This window comes from Protopterus annectens, chromosome 4.part1 (genome assembly GCF_019279795.1).
Source record: "Protopterus annectens isolate FY-2018-M chromosome 4.part1, PAN1.0, whole genome shotgun sequence".
Classification (NCBI taxonomy): Eukaryota; Metazoa; Chordata; order Ceratodontiformes; family Protopteridae; genus Protopterus; species Protopterus annectens.
Window position 1 is genome coordinate 1,009,475,290 of NC_056734.1, and position 21,106 is coordinate 1,009,496,395.

Here is a 21,106-nt window from a genome sequence, read left to right on the forward strand (position 1 = left end):
ACACTACTGGACACAGGAACTCCAAGTTAAACATTCCCTAGGTAAAAGGAACCGACAAAACAAGCTACAGAACGATTTACGACGGAGAGGACTAGGTCCCTCTAAATTAAATGGGCCTAGCCCACCTAACACAAGGGAAAACCACACACACTCTCCAAAAATTAAACCGAACAGGCTCAAACACACAAAACACAATATAGCTATGAAAATAGCTTTTTTTATATAAAGGAGAAGCACAAAACTTTAGAAAGTTTAGTAAAGGTGTACTTAGCCACAGCCAAGCATGAGACCATGTCCTAACTCAACGAGCGGCAAACGAGATCTGGGGGTTGGGGCGAGGTGCATCCTGGGATACCGGGTTAGCCCAGCCAATTAGAGACTTCGTGTTAGAAAAAAATAGTTGTCAGAGTCGGAGCCGATTGTCGGCTCCTAACCCATCAGTAATGAATGTAGGTGAGATAGGACCACATAACATCTTTACTTTTCTTCTGGTGAATCCATTCTTTTGCTGATTTGGATGTATACTTGAGGTCATTGTTGTGTTGAAAGGTGAAATTTCTCTTCAACTTCAGCTTTCTAGCAGACACTTGAAGGTTTTGGGCCAAAAGTGACTGGTATTTGGAACCGTTTATAATTCCCTCCACCTTGACTAAAGCCCCAGTTCCAGCTGAAGAAAACCAACCCCAAAGCATGATACTGCCACCACCATGCTTCACCGTGGGGATGGTGTTCTTTTGGCAATGCGAAGTGTTTTTGCACAAAACTTACCTTTTGGAATTGTGGCCAAAACGTTCAATCTTGGGTCTCATACACAACACATATTCCCACATGCTTTTGGGAGACTTGATATACTACTTTGCAAACTTTAGCCAGGCCTGGATGTCTTTCTGTGTAAGAAAAGGCTTCTGTCTTGCAACCTTACCTCACAGCCCAGACATATGGTGAATACGGGAGACTGTTGTCACATGCAGTATATAACCAGTACTTGCCAGAAATTCCTGCAGCTCCTTCAATGTTGCTGTAGGTCTCTTGGCAGCCCCCCTGACCAGTTTTCATCTTGTCATTTCATCAATTTTGGAGGGACGTCCAGTTCTTTGCAACGTCACTGTTGTCCCACTTTTTGATGACTGTCTTCACTGTATTCCATGGTATATCCAATGCTGTGGAAATTTTTTTGCACTCTTGTCCTGACTGATAACTTTCAACAATGAGAACCCTTTGATGCCTTGTAAGCTCTCTGTGAACCATGACTTTTGCTGTATCAGGCAACGGAGTAAATGTCAGGAAAATCCTACTAGAAAAGCTTAACTTTATTTGGAGTTAGAGTCCTTTTAATTGATGGCAAGTGTGTACCCAAGAAGACTGAATGTTGTTGTTATTAAATCAAAATGTGCTTCAACAAAGTATTAGTTTAAGGGTGTGCACACTTTTGCAACCAGCGTATTGTACATTTTTTCTTTTTTGCATTTTTTCCACAAACAGATTTGTTTGTTCTTCAATGGAATTGTACAAGTTATAGGTCACATTAAAGGTAGGAAAAGTCTTGAAATTATTTATTGTGGCCTCATTATTTTACATCATAAAAACCTGGCATTTTAACATGGGGTGTGTAAACGTTTTATATCCAATGTACATAATATATATACATACACATTATACATATATATATATATATATATATATATATATACATATATATATATATATATATATACACACACACACACACACACACACATACTTGTATACACACACACATGCCAAGATGCATTATTTCTATATACCCAAGTATATATGCAAAAACTGTGAACATTTTGGATGTGTAAGGTTTTTAAAGAATGCATTGTAGGCCAGAAATATTTTTTGGAGTTCTACCAATGCAGGAAATTTATTAAACTTGAAATGTTAACTTATTTCAAGAACAGCTGATACACAAACAAGACGGATGAGCTTACCAGAACTAGCCACCACACCTTAGTCACTGTGGGGATGGAGGACAAACCAGCATATGAATTACCTGCATGTAAGCTCTTACAAACTGAAGTGCTGAAATTGTTTCAGCTCATAACAGGAATTCTCCTTACAGGTAGTTTTGCAACTATCAAGTCCCAAAACAAAACTGAGCTCTGCAAAGCATACTGCAGATTATACCACTTCTTATAGATGAAATGAAGAACTTAGAAAAGGAAATGAAAAAAATGGCAGTGAATACACAGAGCAATCATTAACAGTATTACTTTGCATTTACTGTAGCAAGGCCTACTGTGTTGTTTACTTAATGACTGCATCCACTGTTATATGTGCTACAAAAAATGTGTTACACAAAACAAATGTATTCCACAGCTATACACATAGGTATATCAAAGGTAAATAAGTATGCACTTATTTTCTTCTTCCCATAGCTGAGGGGGAGATTTCTTATAATAGTGAGCAATCTCAACAGAAGATGAAGGTTAACCGAAGGTGCTCAAGACTATGAAAAATTACTTTTTTATTAAATAATTAAAAAAAAGAGACTGACATGTGTTCTGTTATATAACAAATAAAAGGAAGTTACTCTAACTTTTTAGTCACGGATGTATAAAAAATAACTTGTTCTGCAGAAATATTTAAATTCCAATAGGCAACCTTTGTAGCACAGTCAGTATTAGTACCATTTGGCAGTGTTACTAGTCAGTGTTAAATGTAGTAGCATTTTATGGAGTATACCAGATGCTTATTAAGCGCTATGAATAAAATAAAAAGTGTTATATTAAATTATGAGTACATTTATTGTTTTCATTTTCTCTCTCTACCCCTCCATTTATTTTATGTACTATTTTCCATTTATTTGTTTTCTCTCTCTCCCTTTTATCTTACCTTTTCCATTGGTTTATAGATCCAAGATGCAGCCAACGACATACCTCCCTCTCCCTGTATGGGGATGTCCTCACAGGGTCAGGGAGGCGGCTTCAGTCCTGTAGGCCACCTGGCATGCTGCAGTGTGGAGACACACAAAAGTCACGAGTTTTGGGACATGGTTGAGGAAGCGGTTAAATAAGCAGTGGAGAGGCATCTTTGGTCCAAGCAAGACTCTGCCCTGGTAGGTTCCAACCACTAAGCCACCAAAAGCATCCACCCCCATAGCATTGGAATCTACCACTCCAAGTCCATCATGTAATGGAAATATCTGAGGTCCTCCAGACTGGGATGAGAACTGCTTCAACACTTCATCACACTCCTCCCCCTTCTTCCCTATATTATCTTCCTACTAACTTCCCAACTTCACTGTCACATAAAGAAAAAAAATTGAAAAATGAAGGGTGTCTGTCCCCCACCAAAAATATAACAACCTTCCTCTCCCACCTCCTCTAGTACAACCCTTTTGAAGCCATTCTTCTGTGTGCCCCTTGTCTTCTGGTTCTCCTTTTGCAGCTGTTCTATCTTTCCCTTTCCTACCTTATCCAATCAGGGTGTTCACATAAGGGCACCTCATAGACACTACATAGCTTCTTCAGGTTTTTAAAAATTCATTCTACATAGTTCAGCGCCACTTGCCTTAACTACTCTCAGATTATTTATAAAGTCTTGCACAGTCCTGTCTCACACCCAACTTCCAAAAATAATCAAGACCTTACACACAAATTAATGCATTCACACATTAATGCATTCACTCATATCTAAGCCACTTTTAATCCATTTCATTAACTTCTAAACACTCCAAAAGACAGTACGCAATTCTGCAGGCTCTCACTTTGCAATAGTCAGCATCATTAGCAGGTTTTTACTGTGTCTGAATATACGTGTCACTGTGCTTTCTGCCAAAAAGCTTTGAAAATGTCTGCACTCAGACTATGAGCAACTCTCTTAATATCATAAGTTGTACACCAGTGGTATACACACACAAATGCCGACTTACTCTACTCTAGCATTATCAAAATGCCACTTAAAAATTACATATCAAAATTGCCTTTCTTGAACATTATGGTTAGTTATTAATTACAGATCAATAAAAACACTGCTAAAATTCATTCAACAAAATGTTAATATTAAATTTATTGCAAATGGTGGAGTGCTTTAATCCAAAATATAGCTTAGATCACGGTCAGTTTTAGTGGCAGTTTTACTGGTTATAGGTCATTTAAACACTTGGCTGTTTTTATCCTGAACTCTAATTATGCTCAGTAAAAACATCATTAAATTATTGTAAAATAAAAACACACATGCATCCAAAAACATACTGCAGAGAAAGTGTTTATTAAATAACTTCAACAATACTGCAACCATGTAAGAAAACCATGAGGAAAAAAATACAAGATTACAGGCAGAACTCCATTACTGCAGGTAGTGGCAGGACAACGGTAAATGAAACATTCATTCATATTGATTTTACTGTAAACAAACACTTGTGACGGCTTCTGATCTCTGTAGGTAAAGAAAAAAAAAAAGGTCAACACACATCACTAAAATTCAATAACATTACTGTAATACTGCAATGATGCCACATTGATGATATATGTAATTACACTCACAAATACATAAGAACAACAGGAAAATACACATTACTATGCAACACAGTGAAAATACAGTTAATGATTTTTGACTAAATTATCATAACATGCAACTATAATAAATCAAATAATTTAGCAATTCATACATATGACAACTGAATGTGTTCCTAACTTACCCCTTGTATCACGGAAACTGATACATGTGTGAGGCAGAAATTTTTCTCAGATTTTAAACATGACACATTATGGATGAATGTGGGCATTGTTTCCTGGACATGGTATTGCCTTGGACAAAATAAAATGATGAAAGGTCATGTAGTGCAGAAACCAACAGCAAACATAAAAACAGTGCTACTCAGGCACAGAGTAACCTATGCAATACTTCAAAATGAACAATTAAACACAAACAGTAACAGGTTTGCAAACGACATGAACGTTTACAAATAACTTCAGTGAGAGCCGGTACAGAAACGTAAAATGCTTTGTAACATTTTAAACAGATTAAGTACATACATACTAAGCTCAATCTATCATTTCAACTGAAGTTAACTGTTTACTGAAGGATTAATTGGCTCGTCATCTCCAATTAGACCATCAGTCTCTACATATTCATAATGACGTTAGGTTTTCTTCACTGCAATATACCACTGTAAAGTCTGGATGTTACATCACACACTTTACCGACTCCAGATGAGCAACCTGCTCACAAACACTGTGATACCAACAGGTGTTACTGCTCGGACAGTAAGCATCATTCTACATTTTCCACACCGACACCTGCAATGGAAAAGAGTTAAATAGAAATAAGTACATTAAAGAATCATTCAGAAAATATCAAGTAACACAGCCACAATGACAGCTAGTGATCATACAATGTAAACAGGTCATCAAAGTACATTAGTGACAGTTACTCAATGCCCATGTCAAATATAACTAGTTATTCTGAAAAAGGATAAGTATCAAGCTAAAACAGAAATGTAGTACTGTCATTAAAGCAAGTACAAAGAGGAATACAATAAAACGTGGCATAAAAAGTTACATGGATACCGAAAAATCTCACACCATTAGTAAGTATGCTATTACCATGGAAAATAAAAAAAAAAAGTGAACTATGATGGATTACCTGTATGCAAACATCCCAGTGTCCAAACCAAGTGGAAGAGTGCGATCTTGTGATTGCATGCCTTCACTCCATATAGGATCACTACTGGCATTTGAATTTGTAGCAGGTAATGGATGAGGCTCATAGCTGTATGGTGGGGTTAGATGCCGACCTCTGCAGGAAAGTGCTACAATATCATTGCCTTGCTCCATCAAATACCATCTCTTAAACAATTTCACCCAAAACACAAATGGGAATAAAAACACTGTGTTCAGCACTTACCAATTGCGAGGGCAATACAAACTCACTGCTATGCAACACAGCATATAACATCTACTTGTTAGCCCACAACTAACACAGCAACTAAAAAGTAATATGCATCAATCATGTTAACATGCATATCATCACATATATTTTTGAAATAAAAAAAGCAGTACATGTAAATCACAAAAAGAACCCTATTAAACATACACAAAACATGAAAAAAAAAAAAGTAAAGCATGGCAATCAGTGGTATGATAACATAGCCTCTTCCGCAACACAATGTAGTGTCCATCTGGAGTTTACTCTGCTAAATATTTGACATTAGTTAATGGCCAATCCATAAACTCGTATCTTACTGGAACAGAAACATTTTGGACGTAGTAACAAACAACTATGCTGTTTCACAGCAACATACCAAAGTGAAGTGAAGCACCAAGGGAAAATGATATCCAGAACAATTGCCAACATCCCCATGATGAATAAATGTGGTTGAAAATCATGAGTCAACTACAGATTTAACAAGTAACAAAAACAATAAAATAAAAAAAAGAAATAGTTATGAAATTAACTGAAGCAGCAGTTGAAAAATCCAACTACTGTTATTCCACTTTTCACTTAAATGCTCCTGCAAGCATGTGCTAAAGGAGAGAAAAACTGACCACCACCAGAACTTACAACTGGTTTGTGAGAAAACAGTGCACCTGCACATGATTCAGTGGCTGGATATCTGTAAGTCAAGATAAGAGACTCTCCTAATTTGTTTGCTACTGCTACTTACTCATGGCTTTACAACTTCATAACGGATGAGAACATTGCTTCCATAGGGGGTGTGTGTGGCTGTTCGCGCGCGCATGCATTTGTCCGTCTCTCATGGCACATCTGCATGTGTGAGAGAGAGATATAGACACAACAAAAAGAATGCGAGTGTGTGCGTGGGGTGGGGTGGTGATTGGGACTAATGGTTGGCACTGCAGTCCTATAACAAAGAAGCAATTTCCTAATTTCACTGCAGTATGACATCTGCAGTATACACAGCCAAAAAGTGAATAACTGCTCATCTGCTCACTATCAGTGTTTGAGCATGTGTGTGTGTGTGTGTGTGTGTGTGTGTGTGTGTGTGTGTGTGTGTGCACGCGCATGTTGAATGAGCCTCTGCAGATCTTAACAACTGTGCATGAGTGTGTGTTTGACCCTGTGCGTCTCTGTACTTCCATGTGCCATGTGTGCATGATTCAAAGAAACTTCATTGTCATTTAGGACCACAGAAGTGCAGCCTAAACGAAATTGCAAATGCCAGCTCACCAGAGAAATGCAGTGCAAATAACTTGGTTACAGCGGTATCAAAGAACAACATAGAAAATAACGCATATTGCATGTAAGAGGTAGTTCACATTTCATAAGCACATTCAATACCCATTATCAAGTGATAATAAATACCCACAACCAAACCCCTACATTATTAAGATAGAGAATAAATACAAACTAGTGAAAAGCAGCTGTTTAGTTACCATATTGCTAGTTTACCTTAGACGTGACTCAGTATAGCCATCATACTGCATAATAGTAATGGTGGCGGGAAATGCTCAGAGCAGCAGAGTTAAATGAAAACAAGGAGGCTTCAATGTATCCGGTATTACGGTTGGTGTCCGTATTAATAAGTCTCACAGATGTAGGATACAAACTGTTCCTGAATCTGGTAGTCCTACAGCGGAAGCTGCGGTACCTCCTTCCAGAAGCAAGTTGTGAGAACAAGTTGTGGGCCGGATGGGTCAAATAAGCAAGTACTTTATATGTTCTCTTTCTTGCTCTTGTAAAGAAAAGCTCCTGAATAGAAGCGAGATTTGTGCCCAAGATTTTCTCAGCCATATTCACCACCCTTTGTAGTTTCTTCTTCTCAGCAACTGTGCATTTGTTGAACAATGCTATTAAGTTGCTAGTGAGGATGCTCTTGATAGCTCCCCTGTAAAAAAGTAGTAACAGCAGACAGTGGAAGCCTGGCCTTTTTGAGCTTTCTCAGGAGGTGAAGCCTCTGTTGAGCGTTCTTGACTATGGTTGGTGTTAGCTTGCCAGGAGAAATCATCAGACATGTGAAGGCCCAGGAACTTGGTTGTTTTGACTTTCTCTACTACCTCCCCTTTGATAGTGAGTGGTTGAACTGTTGCCTTTCTCATGAAAGTCTGTAATCATTTCTTTGACCTTATTAACATTCAGGTGCAAATTTTTCACCTCACACTGTTCAACTCATTCCCACCACTAAGGAGACCCATGACTGTGGTATCAAATAATTTTATAATATGGTTTGACTTATGTTTTGCAGCGCAGTCATGGGTGAGGATGGTGAAGAGCAAGGGGCTGAGCACACAGCCTTGGGGAACACCAGTATTCAGGACTATGCATTGAGAGGTGTTGTTTCCAGGGCATGTCCACTGGGGTCTACCAATCAGAAAGTCAAGTGTCCAGTTACACAGGTGCTTGTTTATCAAAAGCTTCACGACCTTATCCACCAGTTGCATCCGTATCACAGTGTTGAACACAGAATTGAAGTCGATGTACAGCATCCTTACGTAGTTGTTCTTCCCTTCTAGGTGTTTTAATGCAAGGTGTAGTGTAACTGACATCGCATCCGCAGTCCATCAAAGGACTTAGGCAGACTCGCAGATAGAGGTTTCTTCACAATCCTTTCAAAGCACTTCATGACATCTGAGGTTAAGGTGACCAGTATGAAGTCACTGAGGCAAGTAGGGTTGGGTTTCTTTGGAAGTGGGACAATACTTGTTTCCTTGAAACACAAGGGAACATTCTCTACAGCAAGGATGAATTGAAGTCTGTCCGTACCAGACATAACTTCAACACCTTGCCAGGTATGTTGTCTGTCCAGCAGCCTTCCTAGGATTCACCTTAAGTTGAAGTCCCACCTCCTAGGAGTTTAAGGTAAGCACCATCTCTTCTTTTGTTTTAGAAGGTACGGTGGTGGTGTTCACAAATCTGTCAAAGAAGGAGTTCAGTTAATTTAGAAATTCAAAGCCGTCATCAGATTGGGGTGATTGGGACTTTTAGTCTGTGAGCTGCTGTATCCCCAGCTATAGGCTTCTAATGTCCCTCATGTCTTGAAAGCAGATCTAACTTTTCCTTTCATACTCCCCCTCTTTGCCTCTTTGATGCCCTTTTTCAGACCCGACCTGGCTACCATCAACCTTTCTTCATCATTTGCCTTGAAGGCTGTGTTTCTTTCCCTCAGTAGCTCGTAGACATTCCTGGTGAGACAGGGCTTCTGATTAGCTCTTACAGTGATGGCTTTCATGGTAGTTGCATCCTCCACACATTTACTTACGTAGGCTAGAACTGATTCAGTATAGATGTCTATGACTAAACTGGAGGCTGTGCATAGCCACTTTGAAGACGTCCCAGTAGGTGGTATTGAAACAGTCCTGAATGCAATCCATGGAAACTTCCTGTCAGACTCTGATCTGTTTAGTTGTCAGTTTTTCTCTGATCAACATCGTCTTATAGGTGGGCAGAAGCAGGATGGCAGTGTTATCAGTGCTGCCTATATTGGGGTGCTTCAAATCTTTAAAGGCTCCTTTAATAGTGCAGTAAGCTTCATCTAAAGTATTCTCCCCTCTGGTGAGGAAATCTACATACTGATAAAAATGGGGTAGCACCTCCTTAAGCTCAGCTCTGTTGAAATCACCCACCATCATGTATGCAAATTCTGTGTTTCGGCTTTGTAGCTCACAGACAATATTATGGAGTTTATTTTGAGCTTCAGTTGTTAGCACTTAGAGCGATGTACATTGCTGTGACATACATCCCACTAGATTTCCCTTGGTACATAGAAAGGTCTGCATTTTAGTGTCAACATTTCCACATCTTTGGAGCAGTATGACTTACAAAAGCTTAAAGCTAAAAAAAGCTTAAGCTTACAGTCTTTGCATCATCTGTTATTAACACAGATGCATACACCACCACCTTTAGCTCTACCACTTTGTGTTTTACAAACTATCTGCTCTAAAAGACAGCGCATCTAGGTTCACAGCATTGTCACTAATGTTACTATGCAGACAAGTTTGAGAGAAAATGATCAAACAAGTGTCCCTCACCTTATTTTTATGTGAGCTCCATTCTCAGATAGTCCATCTTATTATCCAGTGAGCAGACATTTGCAAGTAATACCAAAACTAATGCAGGCCTATGGGTGTTTCTCTTCAGTTTAGCAGCAGCTCTGCCTCTACAGCCACTCTTTCTAGTTCTTTCACATCTTTTTCTTTTGTAGCTGCTTTGGGGAATTCCAGAAACATTCCTCTGAAGTTTCAGAGCTCTGATGGCATTCCTGTTTAAAATGGAGAGATGAGTGAACCTACCTTGCTGTGCACGTGTGTCTTTGCCTCACCAGCTCCTGTATGAGAGAGACCCTCTGTCTCTGCATGCATTTGTGAGTGGATATGAAACAGAATTTGTAAAACATTGCAATTTATGTCAGTACTTCTACATTTTTTCCTAAACTACATGCTGCTATACCGGCGATATTGTACTTGAGGGCCTCACCAGATGCACAGTAGCAAGCCCCACCCAAAACCCGCCTCCGTGCTATTTTGTAATCGGGCACTAATGAATATGCATTCCCCTCAATAGCGACACTAGCATATGTTTCTAGTATGTAGAATCTAGTGTTAATACCCATAACGTCCAATAAACCAATATGGTTTATATAGCTATGTTGTCTGATAATTTGTACTGCGTAAATTTACTGATAGTTCTAATTCTTAAAGACTATCTGATAGTGCTTTGTTTCTCTGAGTAAAATATCACTGTAAATTTCGAAGTTTAAGAGCAATATTTAAAAAATTGCCCTCATTTTGGATGGCTTTTGTCCCACTTTTATTTATGTCTTTGTCCAGATTTCTTGCTCTAAAAGGTAGAGCAGTATATGTGTGTCATTATTTATTGACTTCATCCCTCAACAGTTTGCAGAAAACCACCAATTTTATGAGGAAAAGACCAAAAGTAGGCGGAAATCTGGAGAGTTGAGAAGTACGTGTCCACTACATAAACACATGTCATTGGTGTCATTCTAAGGGGATCCAATGTCTGTCTGCCTGGAATGACATGCTTGACAAGCCACGCTGCTTCGCAAGGGATGGCTTGCACCTGTCACCCCTGGGTTTCCAGATATTGGCAAAGGCTCTTGCCACCCCCATAGTGCCTTTTTAGACAAGGCTCAAATTCTAAACCCACCGCCCTAGAAAACAATAATGGAAAAAAACTAAGGGTAATGCTGCTCAGTGCCAGAAGTCTAAATCTCAAGATGCACGCCCTCGAATCCCTCCTCAGTATGGAGAACATCGATGTCTGTGCTGTGACTGAAACCTGGTTCAAGGCTCCTGAGAGCACCCCGGCACTATCAGGATTTACCTCGTATCATGCGTTCCGGCCCCAAAACCCGGACCGTACCACAAAAGGAGGGGGTGTATCCATATTCATCAAGGATACCCACACCTCCAGGCTGGTGGCAACTCACGAAGCATCAGAGACCATTCAGGTGCAATTAACCATACGCAAAACTGCTCTACGGTTTGTAGCATGTTACAGGCCACCCTCTCAAACTCAGGAACCCCACACTGCCTTCCTGAAGACACTGGAGTATAAATGTCTCTCCAAACACCATCATATTGGGTGACTTCAACTACCCAAACAGACTGGGAACATTACTCAAGCCCCAATACCCTAGCCCAAAGGTTCCTGGAGTTCATAAACTCAAATGCTATGGAACAACTTGTCACTATTCCCACAAGAGGTGAAAATATACTAGACCTGATCATCACAAACATGGACAAGATGCTCCACACCGGAAGTATATCCCTCATTGGTGAGATCAGACCATAAACTAATCTCACTGGAGATCCACATCCTGCCCCCACTCCCAACAAAAAAGACCACAGTGAAGAACTTCTCAATAGCCAACTTCACACTTCTTAAGACTGGTGTGGTATCCTTCAAGGCCCCTGAGCCATTGGAAACCACAACCCACGCTGCTGAATCCCTTACAAATGCTTTCTACGAGCACCTCCAAGATTGCATGGATCAAGCAAACCCAAATAAAATCAAGACCCTTTCCACCAAAGGCAAGCGCCCGATCTGATGGACCCCAGCCATAAACAAACTTTACAACAAGAGGAGAAAGCTACTACAAAATAGAGCAAAATCCCTAAAAGGGAAGACTATCTCTGATCAATACTAGTAAAAAACTACGATCACTCATAAAATCATCCAAGGCCAACTTTGAGAGAAAAATAGCCAAGGACTCAAAAGACAATCATAAGGCCTTCTTTAGCTATGTTAGAAATCTGGGTGGAAACTCCCAGATATGCTCAGAATTAGTCCAAAATGATACAAAAATCACTGAACCCACAGACATTGCAAACATACTGGCAGACAGGTTCAGTGAAAATTTCTCCCCTCCCTCCCCCCCAAAAGGAGAAATATCTATCCCAGCAGAGTGTAGCCTCCCAATCATCTCAAATGCCCAGGTGAGAGCTGCTCTCTCTAAAGCTAAAAACACAGCATCAATGGGACCGGATGGTGATCCCGGCTGTGTGCTACATGAACTCAATGAGGAACTAAACCCACACATAAGGCTGCCGTTTAATCTTAGCCTTACCACAGGATATGTACCCAAAGAGTGGCGTACGGCAACTGTGGTCCCACTCCACAAAGGCGGTGCTTCTACGGACCCTGGTAATTACCGCCCCATAAGCTTAACAAGCCTGGTCTGCAAAGCTATGGAGAGGATCATAATGGAACTAATAAAGACATAGGGGACCTACACACATTGGATCCTACCCAATTCGGCTTTGTCAAGGGCAGATCATGCCTCTTGAACTTGGTCGACTTTTTTGAAACAGTCACCAAGGCCATTGATGAGGGTAAGGCAGTTCACACAGCCTACCTTGACCTTGCAAAAGCTTTTGACACAATACCCCACGCGGATATCATAGAAAAGCTCACTAGCTTAAATGTAAACCCATATGTCACAAGATGGGTTGCAAACTGGCACAAGGACAGAACCCACAGGGTTAGAGTTGCTGGTGCCATGTCAGACTCCAAGCCGGTCACAAGCGGTGTCCCACAGGGCTCAGTCCTGGGCCCCCTCTTGTTCGGCATCTACTTTTCAAAAGTGCAGGCAAACATAGGAGGATTGTGGCTGACAAAGTTTGCAGATGACTGCAAACTGGGCGCCATAGTTGAAAATCCATCAGACACAGATATCCTTCAGAGAGGTCTCATAGAAACGGATAACTGGTGCCAGAGCCATGGCCTTAAGCTAAACGCCAAAAAATGTATAGTCATACCCTTTGGTAAAAACAAGGTAACCCTAAGTTACCACATAGGTGGCAATCCATTAATCACAGAAGAGGTTATCAGGGACCTGGGGACCCAAGTTGGCAGTAACTTTTCTTTTGACACTCACATTGCCAAAGTGGTTAGGAGGACCTTATACATTGCCCACCTGATTATGAAGGGATTCACATCCAGATCAAGAGAGGTCATTGTTCCCCTGTACTCTTCACTTAACAGACCAATGACCGAGTACAATGTCCCATTCGGAATGTATCTTACCCGACACCTGCAGCAATTGGAAAGACCCCAAAAGTCCCTCACCAAAAGGATAAAGGGGCTCAAAAATATGCCATATGCTGCCCGACTGAAGAAACTCCAGCTCTATTCAGTCGCATACCGCCTGCTCAGAGGCAACCTGTGCCTGACATACAAGGCCATGTCCAACCCGGAATTAATGGACATGCTCCACCTCAAAAAATCCAAATCCACCAGAGACACAAGAGCAAGAGACTTAAACCTCAACAAGGATATAAATAGGAAGTGCTGGAGGGACAGATTCATCACCCAGAGACTCCCTATGCTGTGGAACAGAATCCCGGTCCATGTGAGATAGAGCACCTCACTGGCTCTGTTCAAGAGGAATCTTGACCAGTGGATGGGAGATCATAGGTTTACCCCGGGGATCATCTCTGTATCACTGCTGGACAGAGGCATGGCAAACTAATGGGTATAGTATTCTTCAACCTAAGGGGTGGTGAAAGCCACACAACTCTGGCTAGGCTTATAAATGCCCCAGGGCAGATAGCCTAGTATGAACCTATGAACATGGGAAGGTGCAGTGACTAGGACAAGAAAGTGTTACAACTTTTGAAGTAATTTATTTTTCTGTCAGCGTTTTTTATACGTTGTAGCAAGTGTCACAAAAGTATTGAGTGTGACTTTCTTCTCACTTTTATAAAACTAGGAACAAGCGTGAAGGGGGCAGACTTACTTCTAGGAACAAGGACGATGACCATCATTTGTATTTAGTGTGTGTGTGTGTGTGTGTGTGTGTGTGTGTGTGTGTGTGTGTGTGTGTGTGTGTGTGTGTGTGTGTGTGTGTGTGTGTACAGTCATGGATTTAATGCACATATGATTATTAACCTTAATCTGTAAGAGGAGAAACTAGGGCGGTCAGCTGATTAGAATGCCATGTCAATCATGGTTCATTACATACGCAGACTTGGTTGTCAATCATTCGCAACACACCCACTTCTGTGCGAAACGCAAGGCGAGGCCTTCAAGTACAATACCGCCGATATATCTACATATATGTTTCTTTAAATTTACCAGGTCATAACTGAAAAAGATCAGCAGACCAGCTCACTTATCCAGTTAAGAAGTGAAGTAAATATTAGTAGTATGGTTTTGCAGTATGATCTTTATTATGCCTCATATGATTAATATCTCCATTGTACAATGAAGGACTCCCTTGCAAACAACTGAGGATCACAGTCAGTCTCCAATGACAACACGATCAATGTATACCAAAAGAGCAGCTTTCTAATTACCATCAAAAGAGAAATTCAGTACAAATTAAATGTCTAGCACCTCATACTTCCCCTTTTTCACAAACTTAATTCTTCCACCTTGTACAATTACAAAATATTATAATCAGTATAGGCATATCATACTACTGTGTAATATTTTCACAGTTCATACTGAAGTATTGCATCTCATAATTGTTTAACTTCTTTGATAATGATTTTGTAGCAACAACAAACGTAATGGTGAAAAAAATAGCCAAAATGCAGGGCCAGCTATTATGTATTACTTATATTTTCTTAAAAAGATTGTACAAGGCATAATGCATTGCATTTTCTTAACAGTAAGAGTTATGACATTCTATTGCCTAAGAGCACAGTGGTACACAGTGGGGGAAGGAGTTTCTGGCGACAGCAGGTCTGTTCACTGGACTCAACAGAATAACTGAAAATGGGGGTTCCCAAGTTTTACCGGTGGTTTTCTGAGCGTTATCCTTGCCTTAACGAAGTTGTGAAAGAACATAAGGTGAAGTCTTGTCACACTGGATTTGTAATCATTGAGGAGAATGCTATCCAAATGTTGTAATAGTTTGTGGCCAAGTGAGCAACTTTGCTTTCACTTTTACCAGTAACTTGTTTCTTTAACTGCTTATGCGGAAGTGTTGTAAAGTTGCAGTTGTGCACACTTACCATACATGTAGATGTTTGAGTGTATTCACTGTTGCAGCCATTACATTTGGGTAATCTGGTGGCAGGTTGCCCTCATTCGGCCTTATTTCCAAAGTCTAGGGTCCTGCGTTGGTTGCGGTCTTCTCTTCCATGACGTCCGGTCGTCACGGGTATAATACATGGAGCAGACGCCATTTTCTTTAGTTTTTCTTGCCCCCAAAAAGGTAGCATTATTATATATATATATATATATACATACATATATACATTTTATATACATATATACATATATATATATATATATATATATATATATATATATATATATACACATATATATATATATATATATATATATAAATACATCCATCAATATAAAACTTTACCTTCATCTACAAGCAAATACACCACATAGGTTGTAGAAGACAGTGAAGGAAAAGCTACTTCAGAATGACAGGGGGATGGGCGGGATGGTAACCTGAACTGAAACAGTGAATACACTCTAACATCTACATTTATGGTAAGTGTACACAACTGTACTATGTTCTTAGTGTTTCACTGTTGCAGTCATAATATTTGGGTAGAATCCCAAAGCTATGGTTGGGAGGCTGGAGCTAAACAGCATTAGGTGCGGCTATAAGGCCTGCAGCACTACAGTGGCAAAGCCTTCCCTGGACTTAGAGTAGAGAGGCAAATGGTAATGCTTTCTAAAGGTGTGAAGAGAACTCCAAGTAGCAGCCTCTAGAATATCTTTGGTTGGTACTCCTCTGAGAAAGGCTGCTGAAGTAGCTGCAGCTTTGGTGGAATGAGACCTAATGCCCTTGGGCACTAGTTTACCATGGTGTAAGTAGCAGAAACGGATGCAGTGGCTTATCCACTTTGAAATTGTCTGCTTTGAAATAGCCTTTCCTTCTGATCCTGCAGCATATGACACTAGTAACTGCTCAGTTTTTCTTTGAGCTTTAGTCCTACACAAGTAGAATCTTAGCGGTCTGTGAACGTCCAAGGAATGCAGAATTCTCTCCCCTTTGTTCTGCGGATTTGGATAAAAAGTTGGCAGATGAATTGTTTGGTTAAGATCCACACTGGAAACCACCTGAGGCATAAAAGTAGGATTTGTCCTCAGAGACATCCTTTCCGGGTAAAATATGATAAAAGGCTCTACAGCCATGAGGGCCTGTAGCTCTGCAATTCTTCTTGCTGAAGTAACTGCTAATAGCAGAGCTGTCTTCCATGATAAGAACTTTATATCAGCAGTAGCAGCTGGTTCAAATGGAAGCAGGGTGAGTTTTTCCAACACATAATTGAGGTCCCATGCAGGTAATGGTGACCTTAAATTTCTGGCACCTCTCAGATACTGCTTTAGTAAAGCATGAGAAAAGATTGGTGGCTCTATGTTGCAATGAGCCGAAATGGCAGAGACATGGATTTTGATTGATAAGAACGATAGGCCTTTGTCAAGCATCTCAGTTCAGTATTATAGTATCTGAGGAATATTTGGTTCTGCTGTATCAGTTCCTTGTGCTCGATTCCAAACACAGAATCTCTTCCATTTGTCAGCATAAATTTTCTAGTACTAGGCCTTCTGGCTTGCAAAATGACATCCATCACAGCTTTACTGAGAGGTGTTGTTCATATGATAACATGATTAGCCATGCTGCCAGGTTTACAGTCTGTAGCTGATTGTGCAGGATCTGATTGTTTTGCTGGGACAGTACTTGTGGTGTTTGAAGCAAGGTCCAAGTTGGGTATTGAGACAAGTTCCTTAGGATTGGGTACCAGTATTGGCAGGCCAGTCCGGGGCAATTAATATCATCTTTGGCTTCTCTTGTCTGACTTTTAGGAGGACCTTGGGTAGAACAAGCAGATGAAGACAGGCATAAACTGACAGGTTTTTCCAAATGAAGGATAGGGCGTCCACATTCCATGCTTGTCTGTGATCAGTCCTTCTGCAGAATCTTTTCAGTTGATAATTGTGAGGAGAGGCAAATAGATCTATGTCTGGGCTCCCCCATTTCGCCGTTATCATGCTGAAGACTTGTGGATTTAGTTTCCACTTGTGAGGATCCATAAGGTTTCTGCTTAGTCTGCCAGAGTGTTCTGTTTTCCTGGCAGGAATTGAGCTTGAAGATGTATTTGGTAGATCAAAGCTGTGTCCCAGAGTGCCATTGCTAATCTGCAAAGGGGGTAGGAGTGTGTGCCCCCTTGCTCGTTTATATACCATATGACTGTGGTGTTGTCCGTCTTTAATCAGTAGTTGTCCTGGATTAAGTAAGTCCTTGAAGGCTGTTACGGCATTTTGAACAACTAGAATCTCTGATTGATATGTAGATGCATTTGTTTTGGTGCCCATATGTCCTGAATGCATCTTCCTGCCATGTGGGCCCCCCAGGCATAATCTGATGAGTCTGTTGTTAAGGTTTGGCTGGCAGGGGGTAGAGTGAACGGCCGTCCCATGTTTTGGTGACAGGCCTTTGCCCACCATAGAAACTCCTGCTGCAGGCAGGGAATGAGAGGAATCATTGTTTCCAGACTATGTGAATGTTAACTCCATAAACTTTTTAGGTACCAATGAAGTTTCCTCATATGCAGTATTGCATATGGAATTAGTAGGATGCAGGATGCCATGAAGTACAGAGCCTGCAGAATTTGTCTTGCAAAAGACTGGGTTTTTGTTGCCATCAGTTTGAAGTAAGTAGTCAGTTGCGTTTGCTTGTCTGGCGCAAGTTAAGCCATATGGACAGTTGTATTCAAGCTTGCACCCAAGAATGTTATTCTTTGAGAGGGTACCAGTTGTGATTTCTTTTCGTTTATAGTGTAAACTAGGCATGTTAGAAGCCTTTTCACAAACGCCAGGTGTCGAAGAAGTTTGCCCTTGTTCTCTGCCTGAATGAGACAGTCATCCAAGTAAGGATATATTTGTATACTTTGTCTGCAAAACGCAATTACTGGTGCCAGGCACTTTGTAAAGACCCTGGGTGCAGTAGATAAGCCAAAGGGTAGAGCAGAGAATTGGTAATGCATTAAGCCAGCCTTGAATCTGAGCTATCTTCTGCACGATTGTCTTATTGGGACATGCAGGTATGCCTCTTTTAGGTCTAATGTCACCAGCCAAGCATTCTTGCCCAGCATGGGCAGAGGCTACTGCAAAGTCAGCATTTTGAATTTTGGAATGTCCAGGTATGTGCTCAAAATTGATAAATTCAGTAATGGCCGCCAGGCTTTGTTCTTTCTGGGTACCAAGTAAAGTCTTGAGTAAAAACCTTGTTCGTTTTCTTCTTCTCGTACTGGTTGAATGACCCCCATATCCATGAGGGATGCAACCTGTTTCTGTGCCTATGCCCATTGACTTTTGGGCAGATCAGGCCAACCGTTTGCCACTGGCAGAGTTTGGAAATGGAATCTGTATCCCTGTGATACTATGTTTAGTACCCACTTTTACTGGGTTATTAACTGCCAATTTTGAGCAAAAAGTGCTAATTTTCCCCCATGGATGCTGTCAAAAGATAAGTGCTTGATGTAGGCAGAGGGAAGCCATTGGGACTATTTCCGGTAGGTTTGCGCTTTATCTCCCCCTGATTTGGAGGTAGATGCACCCCATTGCTTTGACCTATATGAATCTTGCACCTGATATCTGGAACCCTTTGGGCGTCCGGAATTGCCCCATTAAGCTCTGTCTGACAGAGGAAAGGACCAATTTTATTTGCAGGCCAGTGTCTACTGAATCTTGGTGGCTGCACTTGTAAGAAATCTTTAACAGTTTGCAAAGACTTAACTTTGTCTTCCATTTTCTTTAAAACCTTTTCTGCCTTAATACCAAACAAAGAAACGTGCTGTAAAGGTGCATCTAGCAATTTAGCTTTAACATGATCAGGCAATTTTAACAAGGCATGCCTCCTAATCAAAAATCCAGTAACTGCGGCCCTGCAGGAGGCCTCTAAGGAATCAAAACCACATTGCAAAGTATGCTTTCCAACTTGTTCAGCTGCAAGCAATAATTCCTGCAATTCTTTATTTTCTGCACATTCTGAAATCAACATTTTCTGTTTCAGCAATCCCGTGACATGTTGTTGGTACTTAAGCATGTGAAATTGACAGTTTAAGGCCCTTACTGCCACGGTTGCAGATGTATAAACCTTTTTTTTCCCCCCATATGTCTAGTGCCCTTGAATCTCTGTCAGAGGGGGTGAGGTTTTTTGCTGTTGAGGCCTTAACTCCCTTTGGACCCTGTGAAACAGTTTCAGGATCAGCAGCAGGGATTCTAAATAAAAAATTATGCGAGTCAGGGACCCTGTAATATTGGTCAGGCTTACTGGGAGCCAGAGGTAAGGAGTCAGGAGTAAAGCTTGACTCTGAAAACACATCATCCACAATGACTAAAACAGGGGGAATGGCTAAAGGCTTGTGCTGAGGGAGAAGGAAATCCATGAGCCTCTTTTTTGATTCTGACAAGTCTTGACTCTCCCAGTGAAAATGATCCCTCAAAGTATGCAAGGTTTCTCCAAATGAATAATCCTCTGGAGGAGATGCAGATGGAACAGACTCCTCAGCATCAGAATCCTTATAGGGAGGTAAAGATAATTCCTGATCAGAAGAGAAATCAGAAGAAATAGAAACCTGATCTGAAGATTCATAATCAGTGTATTGCCTTGGCCTCTGATCTGGAGGGGGATGGGTACCCCTGATCAAGGGAATAAGGTCTTCAGCCATTTTGATCATCTGTTTTTTTAGGCATAGAGGATTGTGCATGTGGCTCAGGCGTCGTTTAGTTTTAGAAGTTGTCTTTGCCTTTGGTTTTGCAGCGGTCATCTGTTTGATATGTAAATGTTGAGGTCTGAATGCACCCTCAGAAACAGGTGCCTGCTCAGCGGCTCTGGACCCATCTGAGGGAGATGCATCACATCAAATACCTTGAGTATCTTGTGGCACGCAGGACTCCACATGGGTGTCGGTAGAGGTATGCGACTCGAAGGTAGCGGGTATCAGGGGCTGTGAAAGCACCTCACTGACTACTGGCGAACCAGCGACTGGCTTAGGAAGAGCTTTGTCGTCTGTTTTGGATTTCGACTGCCTTTCTCTGTCCTTTTCTTTGCGTTTTTTATGTACTCCGGTAGTCTGATTGCTATCCGATAACATTTCAGGGTAGTTAAATCAGTTACCAAAATACTTTTAAGCGTCTGTATATTTTTGCATCATAGTGCATTGGTTAAATCTAGCACAAAACTGACAGCCAGGCATGTTGTGATCAGGGCCTAGGCAAGAAAAACAGTATAAATGGAAATCCTTATGAGGTATTTGCTTCCCACAAGTAATACAATTATTAACTTTTTTATGACATCGGTAAAAAGCAAGAAAAAAGTTTCCCCAATGTATACGCAGCTTTAGTGAAGACTTCGGTTCTGAAACTCAAACTCGAATATTTCAGTAGTCGGCCGACCGGCACTTGTGAAATGCTTCTGCTTCGGGTACCGCGCAGCAAGAAAAACTGAAGAAAATGACGTTGGCTGCATGTTTTATACCCCTGATGACCTGACGTCAAGGGAGAGAAGACAGCAACCGACTAAGGACCCAAGACTTTGGAAATCAGGCCGACTGAAGGCAACCTGCCAGCAGATTATCCAAATGTAATGACTGCAAAAGTATAACGCGAATAACATCTGTTTTCTGGAAACAACAAAAAGTAATACAATAACAGTTTCCATCAGCATCGCTTTCTCTTT

At 40.9% G+C, this 21,106-nt stretch overlaps 1 long non-coding RNA gene across 1 annotated transcript in view; it reads right to left on the reverse strand.

The window, feature by feature from the left end:
• Positions 1-4,307: 4,307 nt before the first annotated feature.
• The window catches only part of LOC122801423, an 18,156-nt gene continuing 1,357 nt past the window's right edge, over positions 4,308-21,106 (reverse strand). Inside the window, exons 2-3 of the long non-coding RNA XR_006364713.1 lie at positions 4,667-4,775; positions 4,308-4,404 (exon numbers count right to left, since the gene is read on the reverse strand). This is a non-coding gene — a long non-coding RNA (uncharacterized LOC122801423). The remainder of the gene's footprint in view (positions 4,405-4,666; positions 4,776-21,106) is intronic.